Below are 26,905 nucleotides of genomic sequence, written 5' to 3' on the forward strand. Positions count from 1 at the left end.
CATAAACCTCTCATCCTTACTCCTCAGAGGGCAGACAGAATGAAAACCACAATCATAGAAAACTAATCAAACTGATCCCATGGCCCACAGCCTTGTCTAACTCAAAGAAATGATGAGCCATGCCAAGATGGCCACCCAAGATGGACGGATCATGGTGGAGCATTCTGACAAAACCTGATCCACTGTAGCAGGGAATGGCAAACCACTTCAGCATGCTTGCCTTGAGAATCCCAAGAACAGTATGAAAAGGCAAAAATATATGACATTGAAAGATGAGCTCCCAGGTCAGTAGGTACCCAATATGCTCCTGGAGAACAGTGGAGAAATAACTCTAGAAAGAATGAAGGGACAAAGCCAAAGCAAAAACAATACCCAGTTGTGGATGTGACTGGTGATGGAAATAAAGTCCAGTGCTGTAAAGAACAGTATTGCATAGGAACCTGGAATGTTGCCATGAATCAAGGCAAATTGGAAGTAGTCAGACAGAAGATGGCAAGAGTGAACATTGACCTTTTAGGAATCAGTGAACTAAAATGGATGGGAAAGGGTGAATTTAACTCAAATGACCATTATTCTAGAATCTCTTAGAAGAAGTAGAGTAGCCGTCATAGTAGAAGAAAGAGTGCAAAATGCAGTACTTGGATGCAATCTCAGAAATGACAAAATGATCTCTGTTCATTTCCAAGGCAAACCATTCAATATCACAGTATAGAAAGCCCAGAGATAAATCCACACACATAGGGACACCTTATCTTTGACAAAGGAGGCAAGAATATACAATGGAGTAAAGACAATCTCTTTAACAAGTGGTGCTGGGAAAACTGGTCAACCACTTGTAAAAGAATGAAACTAGATCACTTTCTAACACCGTACCAAAAATAAACTCAAAATGGATTAAAGATCTAAATGTAAGATCAGAAACTATAAAACTCCCAGAGGAGAACATAGGCAAATCATTTTTAAATTTTTAAGGAAACTTCATAGTGTTTTCCATAAGGGCTGCACCATTTTCAGTCTCACCACATCCTTGCCAGCATTTGTTGTTTGTTGTTGGTTTGATGCTAACCATTCTACAGGTGTGAGGTGATACCTTGTGATTTTGATTTACATTTCTCTTGTGATTACTGATTTGGAGAATCTTTTCAGGTGCATATTGACCAGCATTTGTAAAAATGTCTATTCACATCTTCTCATCTCTTAATTGGGTTGATTTTTTTTTAATATATATATTGAGTTGTATGAACTATTTGTGTATTTTAGATATTAACCCCTTGTAAGTTAGTAACATTTGCAAGTATTTTCTCCAATTCATTAAGCTGTCTTCTTATTTTGGCTACAATTTCCTTTACTGTGCAAAAGCTTTTAAGTTTAGTTAGGTTCTATTTGATTAAATTTGCTTTTGATTTCTTTACCTGAAGATACTAGTCCAAAATAATACGTTGTACTAAGAGTTTTATGTTTTTTTGTCTTTTATTTAGATTTTTAATTCATTTATGAGTTATTTTTTATATGACGTGAGAAAATGTTCTAATTTCATTCTTTTACATGTAGCTGTCCAGTTCTCCCAGCACAACTTATTGAAGAGACTGTTTCCTTTTTTCTTTGTTGTCTATTTTTGTCTCCTTTGTCACGGGCTTCCCTGGTGTCTCAGATGTTAAAGCATCTGCCTGCAATGTGGGAGATCTGGGTTTGATCCCTGGGTTGGGAAGATCCTCTGGAGAAGGAAATGGCAACCCACTCCAGTATTCTTGCCTGGAGAATCTCATGGACAGAGGAGCCTGGTGGGCTACAGTCCACGGGGTCGCAAAGAGTAAGACAGGACTGAGTGACTTCACTTTCACTTTCACTTTGTCATGGATTAATTTACCATATGAATTTATTTCTGGGCTCTTTATCCTATTCAACTGATCTATGTACCGTTTTATATTCTAATATCATACTCTTTTGATGATAGTAGTTTTATATTATAGTCTGAAATCAGGCAATGTGATACCTCTAGCTTTGTTCTTGTTTCCCTCAAGGTTGCTCTGGTAATTCAAGGTCTTTTACATTTTCACATCTATTCCTTAACTTTTTATTGTATTTATAGCTGATTTTACAATTTTTGTCTTTTAATCTTTGTACCCATTTAAGTGGTTGATCCATACTCTTTACTTTTGTGGTAGACTGTGGTTGATCCACAGTCTTTACATTTGCTATTTGGATTTTTCCTTTCTTACAAATTCTTATTTTTTTTAGCCTTTTCTTTTCCTCTCAGAGAAGATCCTTTAACACTTCTTGTATGGTTAGTTTAGTATTGAACTAAACTAACTCTTATTCTTTGCTTTTCCAAGAAGTGCTTTATCTCTCCTTCAATTCTAAATGGTAAGCTTGCTGCATGGAGTATTTTACTGTGTAGGTTTTTTCCCATTCAGCACTTTGACTATATCATGCTATTCCTTCTGGCCTGCAAAATTTATGCAGAAAAATTAGCTGGTGGTTCCATGAGAGTTCCCTTGTACATGAGTCTTTCTTTTTTCTTGCTGCATTTAAAATTCTATATTTTTAACTTTTGGCATCTTACTTATGAAATGTCTTGGCATGGATCTCTTTGGGTACAGTTTGGGGCTCTTTCTTTCCTTCCAGTACATCAAAATCTGTTTTCTTTTTCAGCTTTCGGATTTTTTTCTTTTTGCTATAATCCATCACATATATTTTCTACCCCTTTGTCTCTCTTGTCTCCTAGAATTCCTATAATGCAGATGATGCTGTACTTAATGTTGTCAGAGAGGTCCCTTATACTATCCTCATGTTTAAAAATTCGTATTTCCTAAATACAATTTTAAAAATTAGTAATGGAAATGGATGACTTCTGTTATTCAATTTTCTAAACTACTTATACATTCTTCTGTATCATCTAGTCTGCTCTTAATTCTTTCTAGTGTGTTTTTCATTTCATTTATTGTATTCTTAACTTCTGATTAGCTCTTTTTTATATTTTCTAGTTCTGTGTTAAAATTCTCACTGTGTTCATCAGTTCTTTTCCCCAGTTCTGTAAGCATTCTTATTACTCATGCTTTGAACTCTTCATATGATACATTATTTATCTTTGTTTAATTACTTTTTTTTTCAGGTTCTTTTCCTTGTTCTTACATTTGAAACAAATTCCTCTGTCTTCCCATTTTGCTTACTTTCTCTATTGGGAATTTGGTGAAATAGTTACCTATCCTGGTCTTGAAAGGGTGTCCTTGTATGGAAGCATCTATATGCAGCCTCTGGGTGCCCAGTGGCTTTAGTGGGAGAGTTGGATCTGAAGTAAGCATGGGTTACATCTCCCCACCCCCCCCTCCCCCGGGTGCACTGATGGCTACCACACTGGTGAGGGGTGGGATGGAGATGAAGGGGCTGGAGCTAGAACCAAGTGAAAGCCTGGGCTTCTATTGTCACTGGCTTTCACCATACTCTCAGGGTTAGGCTTGGAGCCCACAGTGATGGAGCAACAACACTGACATTCAGGTTCAAGCTGTTCTGTTGACTCTCAAGTGTGTGCTCTATCCCTTGGCATTTTCACCTTCACCCTAGTGGAAAGTAGTACAGGATTGAGAGGGGCTGGAGTGGCACATGCGGTGAGGAATGGTGTGCTCTGGGACGGTCTCAGCATGCCAGTGGGACCCTCGGGCCATTTTTTATATACTGTCTTTGTTTCCTTTATGAAGTGGCTTCCCTCACTCCATTCCGAGGTGGGTCAGGGTCCACGTTGGCTCTGCTTCCTCCAAGTGCAGTTACCTCCTCTGCCAATAGCACCTTCACCCTGGTGAGGTGCAGCACTGGAGCAACAAAGGCTAGAGCGGTCTTCTGGTGAGGGCTGGGGTAGTCCTAGGGAACCAGCCAGAATCCCAGGGAATTTTCAGTCAGCTTCCTTCGCTTTCTTCCTGGGAGTAAGCAAGTGTGTATGCATGTTCTTCCTGAGAGGAGTCTCAGTTTTGCACAGCCCTCTGTTAAGTCCCATTGGTCTTAAACCAGCTGAAAGGACCTGGAGTTGGACCCTAGGACTGGAGTGCCCAATATTTGGCTCAAACTTCTCTCTCCTCAGGGAGGATTTTCAGGATATCTCGGTGATATCATCCTCTCCTTCTTTGTCCCCTGATAAGGGTACAGTCATGAATTGATCACATCTCCTCCTTTATTACCAAACTCCATGTGTATCTTTCTTTACAGCTTTGTTGTAGAACAGCCTTTCTACCAGTCTCCGATTTGTTTTCAGCAAGAGTTTCTCTACATGTAGATGTATTTTTTATGTGTTTGTTGCAGGATGTTGAGTTCAGTGTCCTCCTGCTCTACCACCATGATCTCCCCTTTTAAGAGAAATATTTTCAAAAAATATTCTAAGCATAGTAGTTTCATTTTGCATGCAAGTGTGAAAATCACACAAATAGTTTTCTGTAGTCCATTTCACTATGTGATTCTTGGCCTACTCAAGTGAGATGGGTACATTCTTTTTACATTTGTTTTTAACTTTCAATTAATTTGTAATAATGCATTGTTATACTCTTAGTACAGTGTTATATACTTTCCTATTAATTTAGTGATAATTGAAGAGTCTTAAACAAAAACTCCTGATTTTAGAGTGAAATATTAAATTTATCTTGATATTTTATGTTCTCTTTTTATGTCCTAGCATGGTGAATATTTCTGAAATTTCTTAAACTGACACAATATTTCTATCCTATCCATTCAGTCAGTATTTTCTGGAAGCTCAGAAATGCAAGAAGAGGAGAGTATCACTGTAGAACAAAAAAAACAAAAATACAACTCATCTATGCAAAGTATATTAAATAAATAAATGGGGGCAATTGTTACTAATGTTTTGACGTTATTTTGATTTACTACATTAAAAAGTTTTCCTGGTAGAGTCTCAGATGGTAAATAATCTGCCTGAAATGTAGGAGACCCAGGTTCGATCCCTTAATCAGGAAGATCCCCTGGAGAAGGGAATAGCTACCCACTCCAGTATTCTTACCTGGAGGGTTCCATGGACAGAGAAGCCTGGTGGACTACAGTCCATGGGGTCATTATTAAAGAATCAGAAGTTCTAAAAATGAGCAGTTCATATCCTCTCAACTTCACTGTGAGGAAACTGAACCAGAGTTTAATTAACTCAGCAAAAGTCACATGACTAGAAGATAGCAAAGCAGAGAGAGCATGATTCCTTTCTTTGAGTATTCAAATGCTTTTTCCTCTAGATTATTTTTTTTTTCTTACAGTAGGAACTACAGCCTCAGCAACTTAAAATGCAGGAGTGTTTTTTGTTGATTGCTAAAATGTTTCTTTTGCTTCAGACTTGACGGAAGTAAAAGAAAGACTCCTCTTTTTTTGGATCCATTTCAAAACACCCTTTCAGGTTTACACACAATGCAGATTTCTAGAAATTATACTTTGTCATTAATTTAAATTTCAAGTAAGAGTTGGTGGAAGTAAAAAAAAAAGCAGAGAAAAATAAATACAGTTCTCTCTGTAATAGAATTGTCTTTGTAATCTCTAGTGTTTGGTGTGATACAACAAACAAATTTATTATTTCTTTAGAAAGACGTGTTCAAGTGGAAGATGATCCTTCTTCAATGAAAACCTTTAAGAAATTTGATTGAGATTGAAGAAATAATTCTCTTCTATCAGAGAGAATTTTGTAACCTTATCAACTCCCTATTTTGTGACTAACCAAAGTACACTGTACAATTTAAAAAATAAGAACCTATTCATTGCTTTGCTCATTTAGCACTATAACCAGCAGAAATTAAGCCTATCAATTATAAGCATATGAACAGCTTTTATTATCAAAGAGAATGACAGAATGCTCTACTTTAATGAGTAATGGCTGAAGCCAACTGATACTTCATTCACAGATGACAGAACATTCTATTGTTGATGCTGTGTGTTTCAGCCTGGAAGTTATAACTTATAGATTTACTGTGCCCCTATTATAATGTAAAAGTACAAGTAAACCTGGAGCATTTAGCCAAAAACAACAAAAATGACCAGGATATATCATTTTATTAACAGTTAAGCACGTGGCCTTAACCTTAGCAAGATTCTGTGTGATAGGAAATAAAACTCATATGACACCATGAAGACAGGGAGGAATAAAAACAAGCCTACAACTGTTACATATCTTTTTGTTCCTGTTTTCAAATAATGTGCTAATAGAAATTCACACTTCCAAAGATATAAACCAAGATACACTGCTCCAGTTGTTAAAGAACATCACTATTATATACTGTACATGGAAAAATAAAAAGCATAAGGAATGTTTACTTTCAGAAATTTACCAGTTACTTGGTATTCTCACAAAGTTTGCATGTTATAATTAAGATGAAAATTTTAGTGTTATTACTATCTTGTGACAGTTTTATAGCACCTGTCCTACTGATTTGGTGCAATTGAACTTAAATTGGCCAATTAAAGGTAGGTATCTTATGTTAAATTAAAAAAATTTTTTTCAGATTATTTCAGTCCAACTTTGGGCAGTCAGTTCAAATGCAACTCCCTGTCAGAGTAATTTGTAATTCTGTCACTTCTCATTTACTCCCTACTCCTTATTTAACCTGAGAGCATTGAGAGACATATCTCTGAGAATTCACCAATCTTGGATGTGTCCTAAGGCTCTTAACTATATTACTTTATATTCGCAGCACAGTCGATATTGATAGTTCCATGTTGCTCTAAGAAAAATAGAGTCTTAGAAAGATTAACTATTTACTCTTTTACTGAATGCGTGACAGTCTCACAGACACTTCAAAGCTCTACGAGTAATATACTAATATATTAATTAATTTAACCCAGAATATCCTTTGATGTAAAATCTTATTATTTTCATTTTATTTCCAAAGAAACAAAAGCATGGAGAGATTATGTAACTTGCTTAAGACCACAGTGATATGTTTTAGTTGAACCAGTGTCAACAATAGTTACCAATGATTAATGCAGTTTGTCGTTATCAATGATTAATGTAGTTCTCCAATGTCACTTTCAATAATTTTGTGAAATCTTACACTTTTTTCCAGGATTTGTAGTTTCACTTTGCAATCATATACCATTGTGAGTATTGAGACCTCAATGTAACGGGGAAGACACTGGGCTTTAGAAGTAGGTCTAGCTTTGTGATCTACGACTGGAAGGACTTGTTTTGATGACCTCTATGTCATCAATATACAACAAAGTCCATATAGTCAAAGCTATGGTTTTTCCAGTACTCATGTATGGAGGTGAAAGTTGGACCATAATGAAGGCTGAGTGCCAAAGAATTGATGCTTCCGAATCTTGGTATTGGAGAAGACTCTTGAGCGTCCCTTGGACTACAAGGAGATCCAACCAGTCAATCCTAAAGGAAATTAACCCTAAATATTCATTGGAAGGACAAGGACTGATGCTGAAGCTGAAGCTCCAAAACTTTGGCCACATGATGCAAAGACCTGACTCATTGGAAAAGACCCTGGTGCTGGGAAAGATTGAGGGCAAGAGGAGAAAGGGGTGAGAGATGAGATGAGATGGCATCATGGACTCAATGATTATAAGTTTGAGGAAACTGTGGGAGATAGTGAAAGATAGGGAATCCTGACGTGCTGTAGTCCATGGGGTTGCAAAGGGTTGGACATGACTTAGCGAGTGAACAATAAATAAAATTGCAAATATTCAAATTTTGAAATGATATGAAATAGCAAAACATTGCACATATAATATATCTTATAAATGGTAATATATAGAATGTCTGTGTGTTAGTTGCTTAGTCATGTCCCACTCTTTGCGACCCCATAGACTGTAGCCCACCAGGCCCCTCTGTCAATGGAATTCTCCAGGCAAGAACACTGGAGTGGGTTTCCATTTCCTTCTCCAAAAGGAACTATAGAAAGAAAGAAAGTGAAGTCACTCTGTCGTGTCCTACTCTTTGCGATCCCATGGACTGTAGCCTACTAGGCTCCCCTATCCATGGAATTCTCCAGGGAAGAGTACTGGAGTGGGTTGCCATTTCCTTCTCCAAATATATAGAATAGGTTTATATAATTTCTATATATCAAAATTCATACATATATTTTCACTTTTTTGAACTAATAATTATTGAACACTTCTCTAGTTGCTGTGGCAATAGCAGTGACTCATAGACTGTATAAGAGTGTAGTTCAGTCACTCAGTTGGCAAATTGGTAGTGTAGAATATGCCAATTTGTGATAAATCTGTGATGTCAGAAAATGTTGGATTAGTGCTCACAGATGGATTAGTATGTAAAGAACAATGTCTAGAAACAATTCTCTGACTTGAGCAGAGAACTGAATGGCATGTATGTATGAGAATAGAATATTCTGAATAAGAGCTTTCCAGAAAGAAAAAAATAAAAAGGAGAGAAAAGACCAAGTTAGAAAAATACCTGGTCATTCTCAAAATGAGTTATTTTATTTTCATGTCAGAGTCATAGCCTGAGAACAGGTCATCCAAGAACCTGGTGAACATATAAGTGCTTTTGAACTTAACCCTGAGAAAAATAGAGAGCTATTGGAAGATTTTGTGCAGGTAAGTGTCTTGTTTTAAAATAGATTAGTTGCTCTGTGAAGAAAAAAAAAAAAAACTGTATATACAAAAACACTGAGGCCTTTTGGGTCCTGTTTCCATATTCCAGGCAAAAGATGATGGCTGATCAGATGCCATTTGAGTTAGTTATGGAAATGACACTATGGAAAGTGGTAGGATTCTAAATATATTTTGAAGGTAGAACTAACAGAATTGGTCAATAGGTTAGTTCTGAGATATGGAAGAAAGAGGAGGGGTGACTCTGGTTTTTGTCCTCAACCACTTAAAGAATGGAGTCACCTCTAAGGGACTTTGGGAGAAGTAGATCATTTTGTTCAAAATGCCATATCATACTGTACAAATTGGTCTACAGTGTTGAGTAGGTTGGATGTGGTAAAAAGATATACCAAATTTTTATTAATTATAGATTATTCAAATAGAAAATATAATACAGAAGGGGAAGATCTCAAACTGAATAAAACATTATTTTACCATGAAAAGGTACTACTGTTGTATGATAAATAATGGAGATAATTTTTGCAGTGCTGACTTTGAACAGCATTTCATAATTGGACATTAAGTGAAAAAAAGCAAGATAAAAGTATGTGATAAACAGAATGAACCCAATTTAAGATATACTTGTCTGTGTGTGTTTGTATAAAACATCAAACTGTATATGGAGGTTTTGATGCTAATGATTTTAATTTTCATACTTTTTTTCAGCATTTTCCAAGTTGCTGTTCAGTTGCTAAACTGTGTCTGACTCTTTGTGACCCCATGAACTGCAGCATGCCAGACTTCCCTGTCCTTCACTATCTCCCAGAGTTTGCTCAAACTCATGTCCTTGAGTCAGTGATGTTATCTAACCATCTCATCCTCTGTCACCCCCCTCTCTCCTTGCCCTCAGTCTTTCCCAGTATCTGGGTCTTTTTCAATGAGTTGGCTGTTCGCATCACTTGGCCAAAGTATATGAGCTTCAGTATCAGTCCTTCCAAGGTTTGATTTCCTTTAGGATTAACTTGTTTGATCTCCTTGCTGTCCAAGTGACTCTCAAGAGTTTTCCCCAGCACTACAATTCAAAAACATCGATCCTCCAGTGCTCAGCCTTCCTTACGGTCCAACTCTAACATCTGTTCTTGACTACTGGAAAAACCATAGCTTTTGACTGTGTGGATGTTTGTTGGCAAAGTGATGTCTCTGCTTTTTAATATGTTGTTTGTGTTTGTCATACCTGAAGAGAAAAATATAAAGAGATAACAATTGGAAGTACTGAATATTGACATAGATTAATGTGCCTTAGTTTTAACTCAGAAAGTTACTTCCATCTACTACAGTCACCTTGTATGTTTGGTTAATATTTTATGGTAAATATATGACTCACTAAGCAGAGCACATGATGATTTTTTTCCTTTTATAAATGATCTCTATTATGTATTTCTTAGTCCTTATGAAGAGCCTCTATCTCCTAATTACCAATTCCTAACAAAGTATCAATATTACTTCCTAATACATCTAATACTTCAGGTATAAGAGCATTGTCCAGTTGTGTTACATTTTAACAAAACAATCCATTAAAGAAAACTGTAAAGCATAGTGATAATAAGTTTATGTCATCGTCACATATTTTTATGTGTAAAAATAGTGCATTGTATATACATGATTTCTACATTTATTGAGATTGGTATTTCATATTATTAATTAAGATACTCACCTATTACAACTTCAAACACACCAAATGTTGACAGGTTAAAATATTGTCTTGTTATGAATAAAGTTTAAGTGATTTATGTCTTTGTATGATAGAAAAAACTAGAAAAATATAACTCAATAAAATTAAAGATTACAAAACCAAGTTTGGTATATTAGTATTAACTAAACTCAGCATTTTGAATTTTACAAGTCAGTCCGTAATGTCTGTTTTCCTGTTCTAGGATACTATGCAGGATACCATTTGTACTCTGAAAGAAAATCCTCTGATACTCCCCCCCTTTTTTTGTGTTTTCAGTATCTTTATAGTTTCTATTTTTAAAAAGTTAATATTTGGTGAAATAAACTACACAAACTAATTATTTCATCATATTTTCAGAAACTTTCCTGGCCCAAAATATCAATATGCAGATCTCTCAAAGTTAAATAACCATGGAAAAAAATAACACATTTGTTGGTGGCAATAGTAAATGTTTAAATTCATTTCCTTCTACTTCTTTATATGTATGACTGTGAATCGTAAATCAAGTAGGAATTATGTTCTGGAGTTTCCGGAATCATTAAATAAATGTGTGTGTGTGTGTGTGTGTGTAGAATTTCCTCATTAGCTTATCCTTCAGTTCAGTTCAGTTCAGTCGCTCAGTCGTGACTCTTTGCGACCCCATGAATCGCAGCTCTCCTGGCCTCCCTGTCCATCACCAACTCCTTGAGTTTACTCAAACTCATGTCCATCGAGTCGGAGATGCCATCCAGGCATCTCATCCTCTGTCGTCCCCTTCTCCTCTTGCCCGCAATCCCTCCCAGCACCAGGGTCTTTTCCAATGAGTCAACTCTTCACATGAGGTGGCCAAAGTACTTTTAATCCTTAGTTGGCTGTAAAAAAGAAACTAATCCACTGAGGGAATGCTGTTTCTTCTGGTTGCTCCAATATATATCATTTTCATCTTCGTTCTTTTGATTATATTTCTTCCACTATATTCTACAAGTAAAAGCTAGAGGTGAAAGTTTAATAAATGCTTAGCTACTCTTAGGGCTTCCCTAGTGGCTCAAGGTAAAGCGTCTGTCTGCAATGCAGGAGATGCGGGTTTGATCCCTGGGTTGGGAAGTTCCCCTGGGGAAGGAAATGGCAGCCCACTCCAGTATTCTTGCCTGAAAAATCCCATGGATCACAGAGCTTGGTAGGTTACAGTCCATGGGGTCGCAAAGCGTGGAACATGACTGAGCGACTTCACTCTCACTTTAACTACTCTAAAAAATCTAATACATAATTTTCAGCGATGTTGGGCTTATTCTTTGCTAATTAAAAAAAAAATAAAGGAGGGGGGAGAAGAAGAGCAAATCAAGTTTTCTTTCCAACTCTGAAGATATTTTTCAGTAGCACTTAAGAACTAAAGGGGGAACAGTGATTGTTAAGATAATTAAATGATTAAAAATCATCAGGCAAGAATGCAGATAAGTACAAATGAGCAAAGTGAACAAATATACTTGATCTTAAAAAATTACATTTTCAAATCACATAAATTACAATTCTTGGAGCATTATAGAAATCTGTGTTTTTTTGCCTATAATTTTTTTCAGTTTTTTTAAAAGCAAGATCTGTGGTTCATCTCTTTATCCTTGTCTCCCACTAGTTAGTGTCATGATTTTTAAACAAGGAAGTTACTTCATCATCAATGTCGTTTTTCTTATTTTGTATCTTTTTTCATGAATCAAGAATTTAAAAATTATTAATTATTAACTTTCTTTTTTTTTTCATAGTCTTTTTGTGATTTTTACAAGCATCATGTAAAGCCAACCACATTAACAAGGGGCAGTGTGTAGTGTCATATATACTTGACTAAAAAGTAAAAATTCTCATAGATCATGGGCAGTAGGATAGTATTTCCAATCTAGGTGAACTTCAGGACTTTGCAGTTACAATAGGATACTCTGTGCTGTAGAGCCTTAGTGTCTAAATCATTGATATCAAATTAACATTTGAGGATGTAAGTCTTTCAGGTTATTAAAGTATAATTTAGGAAATTGGTTTTCTAAATGCAACAATTTGGACATTAGCTAATAGAACTCAAAGTAATAGTAATTGTAAAACATGTGGCCAACCTTTAATAATGACATTAGAGCCTATGAATACCTTGAAATTTCTTCTACTTTTTTTTTCTCCTGTTATTCAGATTACATTTCTACCTCACTTTCAGCTCATGGTTCTGGTTTTCTTATAAACAGTTGCTTGCTGCTTGTCCCTCTGCAATGTGACAGTTTGTGTTTTCTGTGTAGGGAGATTTACTTAAACACCTGCTGAAGAAATCCAGGCCCCACAACTATTACTGCCAATATTCCTGAGTGGACTGTCTCTAAACTTTACCAAAGGATGAGTTTGGATAATGATTTTGGGGTACAAGCATGAAGAAACTCATCAAAATTTTTATATAATATCTGATTTGAGTTAGAGTGCAGAGTACTGTGGCCTTAACATCAACTTTAAAAACATGACTAAATATATTTTAGATGTTTTAATTATATTCACATTGACTATATCTACATTTCAAAACTCTTCTAACATTAGGAAAAGATCTGAAAGAAATAAACTGTGTTTTGATTATTAGGGGAAACTAGTAAATACTGAAGCATGTTTAATATGCAAAGATATAAATAAATGTTAACATTTATTAACATTTAACAAACCTGATACTCCTTTGAGATTTTCCTCAACAGGCAAAGAATTGATGATTATTCTAAATATCAAAAAGTAATGAATATTCACAGTTCAGTTCAGTCCCTCAGTCATGTCTGATTCTTTGCAACCCCATAGACTGCAGCAGGCCAGGCCTCCCTGTCCATCACCAACTCTCCAAGTTTACTCAAACTCACGTCCATTGAGTCAGTGATGCCATCAAAACATCTCATTCGCTGTTGTCCCCTTCTCCCACCTTCAATCTTTTCCAGCATCAGGGTCTTTTCAAATGTGTCAGTTCTTTGCATCAGGTGGCCAAAATATTGGAGTTTCAGCTTCAGCATTAGTCCTTCCAATGAAAATCCAGGACTGATTTCCTACAAGGCTTACAGTATTTTCCTAGGTTTAGATACATTAATTAAATTCAGTAAGAATTTTTTTGACTGACTACTTGAAGAAAAGCACTATTTTGTACCTTATAGAGGGATTTTTGAAGACATGCTGAAATAGAGTAGGAAAGTCAGGTAGTCTGGAAGAAGGGTGAGCAGAGACACAGGGGAAGTGATTTTAAGAAGGAAAAAGACTAACTAAACAGGACCCAATCTCCCTATTTCAAATGTTCATCCATTTAATATAATAAATATCTTCTTGTTCAGGGATCAAAAATTCTGAACCTTAGAATTAAGTCTACTTTGCCACTGTCACCAATCTTGAGGTCTCTGGAAAAAATTAGCATATAGCACACATACAGGACAAATTTGCAACTTTCTTAGCATAAGATCTTTATTTCTGGCACAAGGATTATCTTGGACTAGTTTAGGCCAGAGGAAGAAATTCCCTTGCTCTGTGTTAGACATTGGGCCTAGAAGCCCACAGTAAGTGTTGATCAAAAGCTCTCCTTGGGCAGCTTCCAACTTACATTTTTATCTAAAATTTTGCCACCATTATCTTTCCTGACTCATAGTAAGAAATGAGAGCGCACGGGAGAAGACCCAAAGGAAAATGAAGAGGGAAAGAACTGAAAACTGTTTGGGAGTGAACCTCAAGGTAAATGTGATCTGTCCTATTCAGGATTATTTTACACATAAGCCTTGTTCTCCCTGCACTTGCCCAGTTGACCAGTGAGGAAGACCTCTCCTAGAGACCAGATTTTCTAACAGGAACAACACCCACAGCAAAGGGTCTGAAAAAGACTTTGTTCAGCTCATTATCTCCCTCCTCTTTGAATGAGGAATGAAAGAAATAATCCTGAAATTATTTTTTCAAGGAGTGGAATGTAAAGATACTGAAGCATGTTGAAGAGGAAAATGATGTATAATACTCATTCTAAAAATATGGAAGAAAAGGGAAAGGGATAAATAAAGTTCGTCTGATCACTGAGAGATCAGTTTGAAAGCTTGTCTGTTTTTATGAGAATCTAAACAGGCAAACAAATAGGAAGACAAAGATAGGAAAGATAAGAAATGTCAAAAATTAAAATCTTCTAAGAACAAGTACAGTTTGAATTACCCAGGTTTCAAGAAAGTAAAGAATTTAGGATGATGCTCAGATCTTTGGCTTTGATAGGGGAAATTACTGGGAAAATAAAATTAGATTACATATTCCCATGTGAAAGAAAAAGCTAAAAATGCCTAGATCTCTCTCCCTAGCAACAGTTAATGTCTTATAGTGATTATTACTTCCTCAGGCTAAACGAATAAACAACAACAAAACCTAAAACCTGTTTTAATGTACTACTATCCCTGAATGAAGATATCAGCTGTCATTTAAATAAGAAAACAATTAGGTTGTGAACATATTGGGCCAATCTACTCATTTGCTGATCATCATCAGGCGTTAGCTGGTTGCCATACCACTACATGTTCCAACTGGGAAGATTCTCTCATGCTAACCAAGGATTAGACTATTTGATATCTTCGGGGATCTTTTTATGTAACCTAAAGTCCTTGTGACAGCAGTAAATTTAACTGAAGATATCTAAAAATGTAAATTGTCATGTTATGTCAGTCATGTTTCACTCTTTGAGACCTCATGGAATGTAAGCTCACCAGGCTCCTCTGTCCATGGAGATTCTCCAAGCAAGAATACTGGAATGGTTGCCATGCCCTCCTCCAGGGGATCTTCCCAATGCAGGGGTTGAACCCAGGCCCCCATCATTGCAGGCAGATTCTTTACTGTCTGAGCCAGAAGGGAAGCCCATCCCCCTACCCACAAAAAAGTAAATTGAATGATTAAATTATTTTTAAAGTAGCCATGTTGCCATAGTTTTCTTGGATTTAAAGGACAGTCTTTAGTGGCTCAGAGGTTAAAGCATCTGCCTCCAATGTGGGAGACTAGGGTTCGATCCTTGGGTTGGGAAGATCCCCTGGAGAAGGAAATGGTAACCCACTCCAGTATTCTTGCCTGGAGAATCCCATGGATGGAGAAGCCTGGTAGGCTATAGTCCATGGGGTCACAAAGAGTCAGACATGACTGAGTGACTTCACTTTCTTTCTTTCCAATTGGCTGTATGGTTTGCTAATTTTCCTCAATGAATAATTGTAAGATTTTTATGTTTATTCTTACAATTTGAAAATGAATAGTCAATGTATGTGGGCCATTTTTATTAATATATTTTTAGTTAATGTTGGATACACTATATTGAATTTTGTCTTCCAAAGCTAAGGAAATGATATTTGAACAGAAATAAAATAAATATTTGGATAGCTTTGGACTATGCTTTTAGTTCAGTTACCTCAGTCACTAAGTCATGTCCAACTCTTTGCAACCCCATGGACTGCAGCCCACCAGGTTTCCCTGTCCTTCACCATCTCCTGGAATTTGCTCAAACTCATGTTCATTGAGTTGGTGATGCCATTCAACCATTTCATCCTCTTGTCATCCCTTTCTCCTCCTGCTTTGAATATTTCCCATTCTTTTAAAATACTTTAAATTCTTAAGGTTGGACTATTTTCTGCTATGTATTCTTGTCACCTGTCAAGTTGTAGTTTGTGGATAGTACAGCCTGTTGATAAAAGTGAGGCACAAGAATAAAAAAGATTTGGGTTTGGGTATCTTGGATTTCTGCCATTTATAAGTTGTGTAGCACACAAATTGTGTGTGGTATATGTTTAGCAGCAAGAAACAAAACTGACTCAAAAAGTTTATCTGTAAATAAATTTATTATGTCATAACTAAGATAGTTGGTCTCCATAACACCCTGGTTCCAACATTCCTTTAGTTATCCCCTCCTCTCTTCCCAATAAATCCCTGTATTATGTAGAGATGTCCAGCAGCCCAGTGTTTTCTGTCAGGTCCAATAGTGTGCCTGTCCCTTAGGAACTGGTTCTTCAGTACATGAACCAAAAAGCACGTAGTTCCACTTACCACTGAAGGCTATCTTGTAGTCTTAAAGCAGACAGCCTTAGAATGAAGCCAACACTGGTCTATCTGTAGACCAGAAACAGAAAGATATTGAATCTATACATGTATCTATAACTGAATCCTTTTGCTGTACAATTGAAACTAACACAACATTGTAAATTAACTATATTTTAATAAAAATTAATAAAGTAAAAAATACCTATAGAACTGCATGTCTACACATTGGTTTCTTCAGTTCAGTTCAGTTCAGTTCAGTCACTCAGTCGTGTCTGACTCTTTGTGACCCCATGAATCGCAGCATGCCAGGCCTCCCTATCCATCACCATCTCCTGGAGTTCACTCAGACTCACATCCATCGAGTCTGTGATGCCATCCAGCCATCTCATCCTCGGCCGTCCCCTTCTCCTCCTGCCCCCAATCCCTCCCAGCATCAGAGTCTTTTCCAATGAGTCAACTCTTCGCATGAGGTGGCCAAAGTACTGGAGCTTCAGCTTTAGCATCACTCCTTCCAAAGAAATCCCAGGGTTGATCTCCTTCAGAATGGACTGGTTGGATCTCCTTGCAGTCCAAGGGACTCTCAAGAGTCTTCTCCAACACCACAGTTCAAAAGCATCAATTCTTCAGCGCTCAGCCTTCTTCATAGTCCAACTCTCACATCCATAAATGACCACAGGAAAAACCATAGCCTTGACTAGATGGACGTTAGTTGGCAAAGTAATGTCTCTGCTTTTGAATATACTATCTAGGTTGGTCATAACTTTTCTTCCAAGGAGTAAGCATCTCTAAATGTCATGGCTGCAGTCACCATCTGCAGTGATTTTGGAGTCCAGAAAAATAAAGTCTGACACTGTTTCTACTGCTTCCCCATCTATTTCCCATGAAGTGATGGGACTGGATGCCATGATCTTCGTTTTCTGAATGTTGAGCTTTAAGCCAACTTTTTCGCTCTCCTCTTTCACTTTTGTCAAAAGGCTTTCTAGCTCCTCTTCACTTTCTGCCATAAGGGTGGTGTCATCTGCATATCTAAGGTTATTGAGATTTTTCCTGGTAATCTTGATTCCAGCTTGTGTTTCTTCCAGTCCAGCGTTTCTCATGATGTACTCTGCATAGAAGTTAAATAAGCAGGGTGACAATATACAGCCTTGACTTACTTCTTTTCCTATTTGGAACCAGTCTGTTGTTCCATGTCCAGTTCTAACTGTTGCTTCCTGACCTGCATATAGATTTCTCAAGAGGCAGGTCAGGTGGTCTGTATTCCCATTTCTTTCAGAATTTTCCACAGTTTATTGTGATCCACACAGTCAAGGCTATGGCATAGTCAATAAAGGAGAAATAGATGTTTTTCTGGAACCCTCTTGCTTTTTCCATGATCCAGTGGATGTTGGCAATTTGATCTCTGGTTCCTTTGCCTTTTCTAAAACCAGCTTGAACATCAGGAAGTTCACGGTTCACATATTGCTGAAGCCTGGCTTGGAGAATTTTGAGCATTACTTTACTAGCATGTGAGATGAGTGCAATTGTGCAGTAGTTTGAGCATTCTTTTGCATTGCCTTCCTTTGGAGCTGCAATAACAAATGACCACAAATCGAGGGTCTTAGAATTTTATTTGTCCACAGTTCTGGAAGCTGTAAGATTGATATCAGGGTATTGGCATATCTACATTTTCTTTGAAGGCTCTAGGGAAGAATTCTTCCTTGCATCTTAGCTTCTGGTGGTTGCTGGTAATCTTTGCCTTTGCTTCACTTGAAGCTTCTATCAGTACAATCTCTGGCTGTTTTTCGGTGGCCTTCTCCCAAGTGATTGTGTCTGTGTTGTTCAAATTTCCCTCTTCTAATAAGGGCATCAATCATATTGGGTTTAGCACTCTCCTCACTCCCCTCCAGTATGATCCCGTCTTGATTTGATTATATCTGCAGAGACATTTTCCCATGTAACTTTGTACTCACAGGTTCCTAGTGAATTCATAGTGTCCAGGTGGACATGAATTTTGATAAGACACTACTGACCTTAGTACAACATGTAAATTTTGGTTTTTACCCCAACTCTGCCTTCATCTTATTTGCCTATCTTAATTTTTGCTGCAATTCATTCTTCAGTTTGAAATTTTCTGTAACACTGAAACATGGATCTTTGTAAAATGTAATAAACTATTTTTTTATTTTAAAGTTTTTAAGGTGCAAAAGTAGGGATAAAAATGTTTAAAATGTCAGTTATCTTTCAGTCTGCTCTCAGATTCTTCCAAAACATTGATGATACATCTTACTTTTTTTGATAGTATGGCATGTATATTTGTGTGCATGTATTTTTTAGTATTTTGATCTTTCCATAGATATCTATGAGAAAGTAGAGTTGGAATATACTGAGAACAGTTAGCTATACAACCAGCATTATTTTAAACTAGAAATTTGACCTCCCCCCCACCCCCGCCCCGCTGCCAAGGTGTGAAAAGTTTAAGATCCAATTATGATGAGCCTTAGAAAGAAAGAGTAATGCTTACACCAAACTGGTACAAGCAGAAATGATAGAGATTACTTGAAAAGCCAAAGATGAAATTCTTTCCAGATATTTATCTTCAACATACCTCTCCCTGAATAAAATGTCAGTTTCAGAGAACTGGATCAGGATAGGAAGGTAGAGGTTAACTCTAGTACCTATAACTTTGAGCTGGTAATTTAATTTTTCTAAGTTTTAATGTTCCCAACTGTAAATTGGGAAAAAATATTTACCTTACAAGTAAGCTTTTGCTTAAATCATCAAATATATTCTCCAGATTTGGTAGTACCCAGTGCATAAAGGCACCCCACTCCAGTACTCTTGCCTGGAAAATCCCATGGATGGAGGAGCCTGGTAGGCTGCAGTCATGGGATCTTGAAGAGTCAGACATGAATGAGCAACTTCACTTTCACTTTTCACTTTCATGCATTGGAGAAGGAAGTGGCAACCCATTCCAGTATTCTTGCCTGGAGAATCCCAGGGATGAGGGAGCCTGGTGGGCTGCCATCTATGGGGTCGCACAGAGTCGGACACGACTGAAGCGACTTAGCAGCAGCAGCAGCAGTGTGTAAATGCCATTTCAAATTGAGCCACGCACCCTGGCTCCTACAGACCTGTAAGTCCTCAGTATTATTTCAACTCAAAGAGAAGAAATAGGTGGTATAGCATTTTTTAAACATTTTGAGAAGAATTTTGTACGTTAAATATGTTTACATATATGTACATGCACACAATGTGCAGCTTAAAACAATATTAACAGTAACTTTTAAACTTGCTTTGAGCTTCTCCAAAATTGTGTTTCCTACCCAAAAGTAATTAATATTCTTGCTTTTATGTTAATCATTCTTTGCTTTCTTTATATTAGTCCACATATATGAATTATTTTTCAAGTTTTTTGTTTTTTAATTTTATGTGAGTGGAATAATACTAAATAGATCGTTGACTGGCTTGTTTTACTTATTCAACATAGCTTTAAAAAAATCTATGTTGACTCATATAGCTATAGTTGATTCATTTTCACTATTATATAGTATCCAATTGTACATTTTTATTCTTATATCCACTAGACATTTTTTGCTTATCTTTTTGCTTTGCCTTTTCCTTTTTAAGTCTGTTCCTTTTCCTTTGTAAGTCTTTTTGATTACTAAGAGATTTTAGAATTTTTTTCCTTTTTTCTAAAATTTTTTTGCTGTTTCAAAACAGTGATTTTTTGAATATCCTTCAGGATGTTTCTTGATACAGTGCATATACATATGCAACTGTTTCTCTAGGGAAAACTCCTATAAGTGAAATTTCTGCGTCTCTGGGTATACACATATTCAAATTTACTAAGTAATGAGACACTGTTGAAAAGCGATTTTGCCAATGTACAGTCACATAAAATGTGAGTTCATATACCTCTCCCTATATGGTCTCATATCTTTGGCAGCACTTGTCATTTCCCAGTTTTATTTTGGTCCATTTGATGAATATTAAGTTAAATGTAACTCCTTTTCTATATTTTTTCTGATTAATAATACAGTTAATATATTTTCATTTGTTTAGCATTCAAACTAGGTCTTTTATGAAATGCTTTTTCTGGTTGTTTTTTGAGGATTGTTTTTTGGCAGTGTGACTCCCTTATTCATCTGAATTGATTTTATAGATATTTTGAACACCAAGCCAATCTTTTGATGTTATATTCTTTACTAGTACTGTTTCTCTTTTAGTGTTTTTTTTTTCTTCTCTTTACTATGTTTATAGCATCTTCTGATGAAGATAAATGCATAATGTTAGAAATACTTTATCTTGTGACTAGGTGTTTGTGTTTATGTTAGTTTATAATTCTACCTTCATCATCATGCTTCTCAATTGCCATAATAATTTAAAAAAATTATTTTTCATGTTTAAAAGATTTATCCATCAATTGTGTATGTTAGAAGGAAAGGATTCAGTTTTTTTAACATCTTACATGGGTAATTGTCAAAACATCATTGAGTAGTCCATATTTTAAGTCCTGTTTCACTTTCACATATTAAGCTTTCATATATGTAAACTATCTCTAGAATTTCTGTACTTTTCAGTGCTTAGTATGTTACCCCTGCATTGTTCTCTTCTACTTTAATTGCAGGGGCTTTATAGCAAATCTAAATATGCCAATTATGGCATATATTCCTGCTTTAATCTATTTTCTTTTCTTTTTTATTAATTTTTTAAATTTTCAATCTATTTTCTTGAGATGTGTACTGATTCTCCTTGGACCTTGAGTGAGTGAAGTTGCTCAGTCATGTCCGACTCTTTGTGACCCCATGGACTGTAGCCTACCAGGCTTCTCCATTCATGGGATTTTCCAGGCAAGGGTACTGGAGTGGTTTACTATTTCCTTCTCCAGGGGATCTTCCCAATCCAGTAATCAAACCCAGGTTTCCTGCATTGCAGGCAGACGCTTTACCCTCTGAGCCACCAAGGAAGCAAAATTAACTTGGAAAGATTCCTGGAACATTTAGAATTATTATAATAACAGCATTGAAATTTATAAATCAATTTATGAAAAATTGAAGTCTTTAATCTGTAGGATTCTTTATCTTTCTATCATGGATATATTTATCTATAGTATTTAGGCCTTTATTAAGAATTTTCTAATTAAGCATTCTTACATGTATTTTAAAGTAACATTTTAATTTCATATTTTATTTTTAAATTACATTTGCTTCACTCTGTATAATAGGCTCCAGTTTCATCCACCTCATTAGAACTGATTCAAATGTATTCTTTTTAATGGCTGAGTAATACTCCATTGTGTATATGTACCACAGCTTTCTTATCCATTCATCTGCTGATGGACATCTAGGTTGCTTCCATGTCCTGACTATTATAAACAGTGCTGCAATGAACATTAAGGGGGGATGATTTGGGAGAATGGCATTGAAACATGTATAACATCATATATGGAACGAATAGCCAGCCCAGGTTCAATGCATGATACTGGATGCTTGAGGCTGGTGCACTGAGACGACCCAGAGTGTTGGTACGGGGAGGGAGGAGGGATGGGGGTTCAGGATGGGGAACACGTGTATACCTGTGATGGATTCATGTTGATGTATGGCAAAACCAATACAATATTGTGAAGTAATTAGCCTGCAATTAAAATAAATAAATTTATACTAAAAATATAAGTGAACAAATAAATAGATAAATTCTTCCTGAACCAAGTCATTTCTAGATAATCATTGAAGCAGTCACCAATAAAGAATTCTAAAGTTAAAAAAAAAAATTCTACTTGAATTTTACAGAAAGTAATAGATTAATATCTTGATATTAATCTTCCACTAAAGCTAATACTAATTACTTTTAAAATTTTCTAGTAGAAAGTTAAAGCTCCTAGAAAAGTTGACCTTAAGATTATGCTTTTCTAAAGCAACTATACTGCAATAAAAAAGATTAGTTTAAAAAAAGATTATACCCTAAGTTTAAAAATACAGAACCAATGTAAAAATGGATATATGAGAAGATCTCTGTAGTTACAAAATTTTCTGTTGAAGTTACTGTCCATTGTATGCATCAGTTCCAACTCGTAGGTTCAGTTCTCCCAGAGTTCTGAGCTTATGGTTGGTCTCTCCTGGCGATTTCGTGTATCTTCTTTTGATAGATAGTTGTGTAACCCTCATATTACACTTTACCTTGGCTTCCAGGAAGTTTAGAGCTACTTGACTCATTTAACAATAGCCTGCCTTGGCTCAAACAAAAAAAGATTATGCTTTTCTAGTCTTTATGTCTGTCTTTTACTATCTTATTCAAGCATCACAATATTATTATTATTGCTCATGCTAAAATACTGAAGGAAGGAAAATACTAAAGGCAAATGAATAAAAATATTTAAAAATTTATTACATTAAAATTAAGTTTTGTTACTCATGGAACGACCCTACAGAGACAAAACAACTAATCAGAACCTGAGAGAAACTAATTGCAGTTAACATAATCATTCAGCCCAGTTCAGTTCAGTCACTCAGTCATATCTGACTCTTTGCGACCCCATAGACTGTAGCACGCCAGGCTTCTTTGTCCACCACCAGCTCCCGGAGCTTACTCAAACTCATGTCCATCAAGTCAGTGATGCCATCCAACCATCTCATCCTCTGTCATCTCCTTCTCCTCCCACCTTCAATCTTTCCCAGCATCAGTGTCTTTTCAAATGAGTCAGTTCTTCACATTAGGTGGCCAAAGTATTGGAGTTTCAGCTTCAGCATCAGTCTTTCCAATGAATATTCAGGACTGATTTCCTTTAGGATGAACTGGTTGGATCTCCTTGTAGTTCAAGGGACTCTAAAGAGGCTTCTCCAACACCACAGTTCAAAAGCATCAGTTATTCAGCACTCGGCTTTCTTTATAGTCCAATTCTTACATCCACACATGACTACTGGAAAAATCATAGCTTTGACTAGATGGACATTTGCCAGCAAAGTAATATCTCTGCTTTTTAATACGCTATCTAGGTTGGTCATAGCTTTTCTTCCAAGAAAAAAGAGTCTTTTAATTTCATGGCTGCAGTCACCATCTGCAGTGATTTTTAACATAATCATAAAATATTAAATATGTAGAGCATAAAATGTTCCTTCAAATCAATAAGATGAACAACCTAAATTAAAATGGGAAAAAGATGTTTGGAGAAATTTGCAGAAAGCATTTCAAGGAAGTGGAAATAGGAATAACCAATCATCATATGAAACTTTATCAAGATTAGAGAAATATCAGTTAAGACCACAGGAATATATCTGCAGGACTGACAGAGATTTTAGAAGTTTGTTGACTTCAGTGTTGGTAAGAATATGCGGGGGGGGGGGGGATAACTTTTACAGACTGCTGGTGGAAATAAAGGATAGTATTGACAAAGCTAGTTATGGAGCATTTCTCTAAACCAAGTCAGACAAGTTGAACTGTACAAATAAAAGACAGAGATTCCAGAAATGTTTGACTTAAAAGCATGACTCCAGTCCTTCCTAGGTGTTAGATTCTATTATATTTTTATCCAATCAATATTCAATTATTCAATCAATCTTCATTTCCTATTATATTATTTAAAATAGATGTCATTTCATTTTTTAATTCCTTAGGTAGTTATCTATAAGAATGTTTATTTCTTAAATATAAAATATGTGGGTCCTGAAAACAAGGCTCAAAATGAATTTTGCCTCAATTCTTTAGACTACATATGGAATAGAGACTTTGGGTGGTCTCACTGCATAGCTTGTAATTAAAATACAAGACTGTGTGGTATTTAAAGCAGGTGTGAGCTCAAACTGTTAATTACACTATAAATTCATGCTTTTGCACCTGAAGAGGATTCATTTGTATGCACATTTTCGAGCATATTACAAAAGAATTACCAACATATGCTATATATTCTGTGCTATTAAGTCACAGAACAGGCAACAGCAATTCACCAATCTAAGTGTGGTGCAGGTGTTAAGTGGCATCACAGATGTGATATGACTGAGAAAATACTGTAATTCAGTACAGCAGGTAGAGTTATTTCCTAGAAACTTTCTTCCAAACTGTCCTAAAGCATAAGATCACACAAGTGAAGATATAATAAAGATTGCATTAAAGGGAGACAAATTAAAAGATAAAGAGCAGGAAATCCACTTCCATACGGTTGGAAGTTACAATTTTCTTTTGAGGTCTTGAACTATAGCTTGAACTTTGATAAAAGTTTGATAAACCTGTTTATCACCAGGAAAGCAATCATTTCTCCAGGGATCTTGATATTAGATGTTTAGATGTTTACACCTATCTGTTACATCAAAACTCTACTCTGGTAAAAGGTAATGAACCCGGGAAATCATTAGATGGAGAATGTTAAATTCACTCTAGTTCTTTTTAATACAGTATTTTTTAGTAGGTTGAAATGCAGTGAAACTAGACTTACAAAAAGTTAAAAATTCAAATGATTTTGAATCCTTTAAGATGTTTAGGCTTTAAAAGCTAAGATAAGATTTTTCTTTAGAGATAAGATTTTGCCCTTTTAAAATTTCATCAGGTCTTAGGCAATGACCTATTAAGACCCCTAACTCTGCAGAAATTTTAGGGCAGATTCCTGTGGATTGGTGTTAATCTCTATGGTGTTACTTCAAGAATTGCCTTGGGCAAGGGAAACAAATGTTGACTACCCAACTTAGAGCTGAATTGATAAAAAATGATAGCATAGTGTCACCTTTGCAGTTTACTGTAGGAAGACAGTTTGTTGACCAGCGTCAACAGTAAGCTTAATTATTAAATAATGAAAAATATAGGTAAATGTAATTAGATATTAAAGATAGCAAAGAGTAAAACTAATATGAAATAGTCTATGGTAAGTAAATTTCATGATAAAGTATTCATGATCTCGTTAATAAGTTTCTGATGGTAAAGTCAAGTTGGTTGGGTTATAGTTCCAGATATATAGTCAGATATTATTCTCTCTACAGTTGTCTGTTGAATGAGATTGACGTTTATATCAGTTGACTTTGAGTACAGCAGACTGATCTCATAATGTGTGTGAGCCTTATCTAGTCAATTGATGGCTTTAGTAAAATGAAAACTGAGCTCCCTTGAGGAGGATGGAATTCTGCCAACGATGGCCTTGCTATTTGATCCACAACTTTGGGTCTTCTCCGGGACTCTAGCCCATGGACCCACACTGTACATTTTGATTTGTCAACCTTCATAATTGCATGAGCCAATTCATTGAATTAAATCTTTCTTTAGATATACATTGTCTGTTTCTTCAAAAAACCCTAATATACAGTGTCTGTCCAAAGCAACCCAACTGATATAACGTGTAAGTCATGTATGGACGTTAAAGTTGGACTATAAAGAAAGCTGAGTGCTGAAGAATTGATGCTTTTGAACTGTGGTGTTGGAGAAGACTCTTGAGAGTCCCTTGGACTGCAAGAAGATCCAACCAGTCCATCTTAAAGGAAATCAGTCCTGAATATTCATTGGAAGGACTGACGCTGGAGCTGAAACTCCAATACTTTGGCCACCTAATGTGAAGAACTGACTCATTTGAAAAGACACTGATGCTGGCAGAGATTGAAGGCAGGAGGAGAAGGGGAAAACAGAGGATGAGATAGTTGGATGGCATCACTGACTCAATGAACATGAGTTTGAGCAAGTTCCAAGCATTGGTGATGGACAAGGAAGCCTGGTGTGTTGCAGTCCATGGGGTCACAGAGACAGTTGCAACTGAACGACTGAACTGAACTGAACAATGATATTTATAAAGTGTAGAGTCAGAAATTTGATATGATCAGAATTCTAGGGTTCTGTTAATAGCAGCAGCAAGTACCAGATATTGACCAAATAACAGTTTTGTGTCAAATTGCATATAGGGGCTTTGGTGGCTATCACAGCATTATACAGTTTCTTTCTTCACTTCAAATTGAGAATGGAGAATGCACATAGAGGAAAGTATTAGAAACCTTTGATTTGGTTTGGAAAAAATAGATATATGTACCAGGTAGTGTCCTTTAGGAGAAAAAAACAGCATGATTGGATGAGTCCAGAGGCTTCATCAAATAGTGTGAAGCTGAACTGATTTTTAACAAATGTATGAGAGTTACATAGAAGAAAGGGAGAAGATATTCTCCTTTAGGAGAATGTTATGGTCAGAGTTATAGTGATGGAAACAATATGTAAACATTAGAAGAAATACTAATTTTTCTGCAGTAGAGACTGACTCGGGGGCTAAACATAAATTCAGATTGATAGAGCAAAGACCTTCAGAAAAGGCCTAAATGCCAGGCAGAATATTCTGATATTAATAGCATTCTGGGGACCTACAAATGATCTTAAGCAGTGAACACACCTTGACATTTCCACTAGTAGAGACTGAGGCTTACTATTGAGAGAACATATTAGATCACTGTACAACCATAATTCTCAGCAAGTTCTTACTTACCTTGAACTGAAATTTGTCTTCCTTTAATTTCCACACTTGGTCTTACTTACGTAGGAAAAAGAATTATCAGGAAAAGAAGAATTATCAGGAAATCCTAGAAACTTTGCATTGAGAAAACCCTTAAATCTGGTTAACCACTCAGTTGATTTTTATAAATTCACAGGACACATGGTCATGTATCACGTTTGAGTAACTCCTGTAATATCAACCGGCTC

Source organism: Ovis aries, chromosome 3 (assembly GCF_016772045.2).
Source record: "Ovis aries strain OAR_USU_Benz2616 breed Rambouillet chromosome 3, ARS-UI_Ramb_v3.0, whole genome shotgun sequence".
Lineage (NCBI taxonomy): Eukaryota > Metazoa > Chordata > Mammalia > Artiodactyla > Bovidae > Ovis > Ovis aries.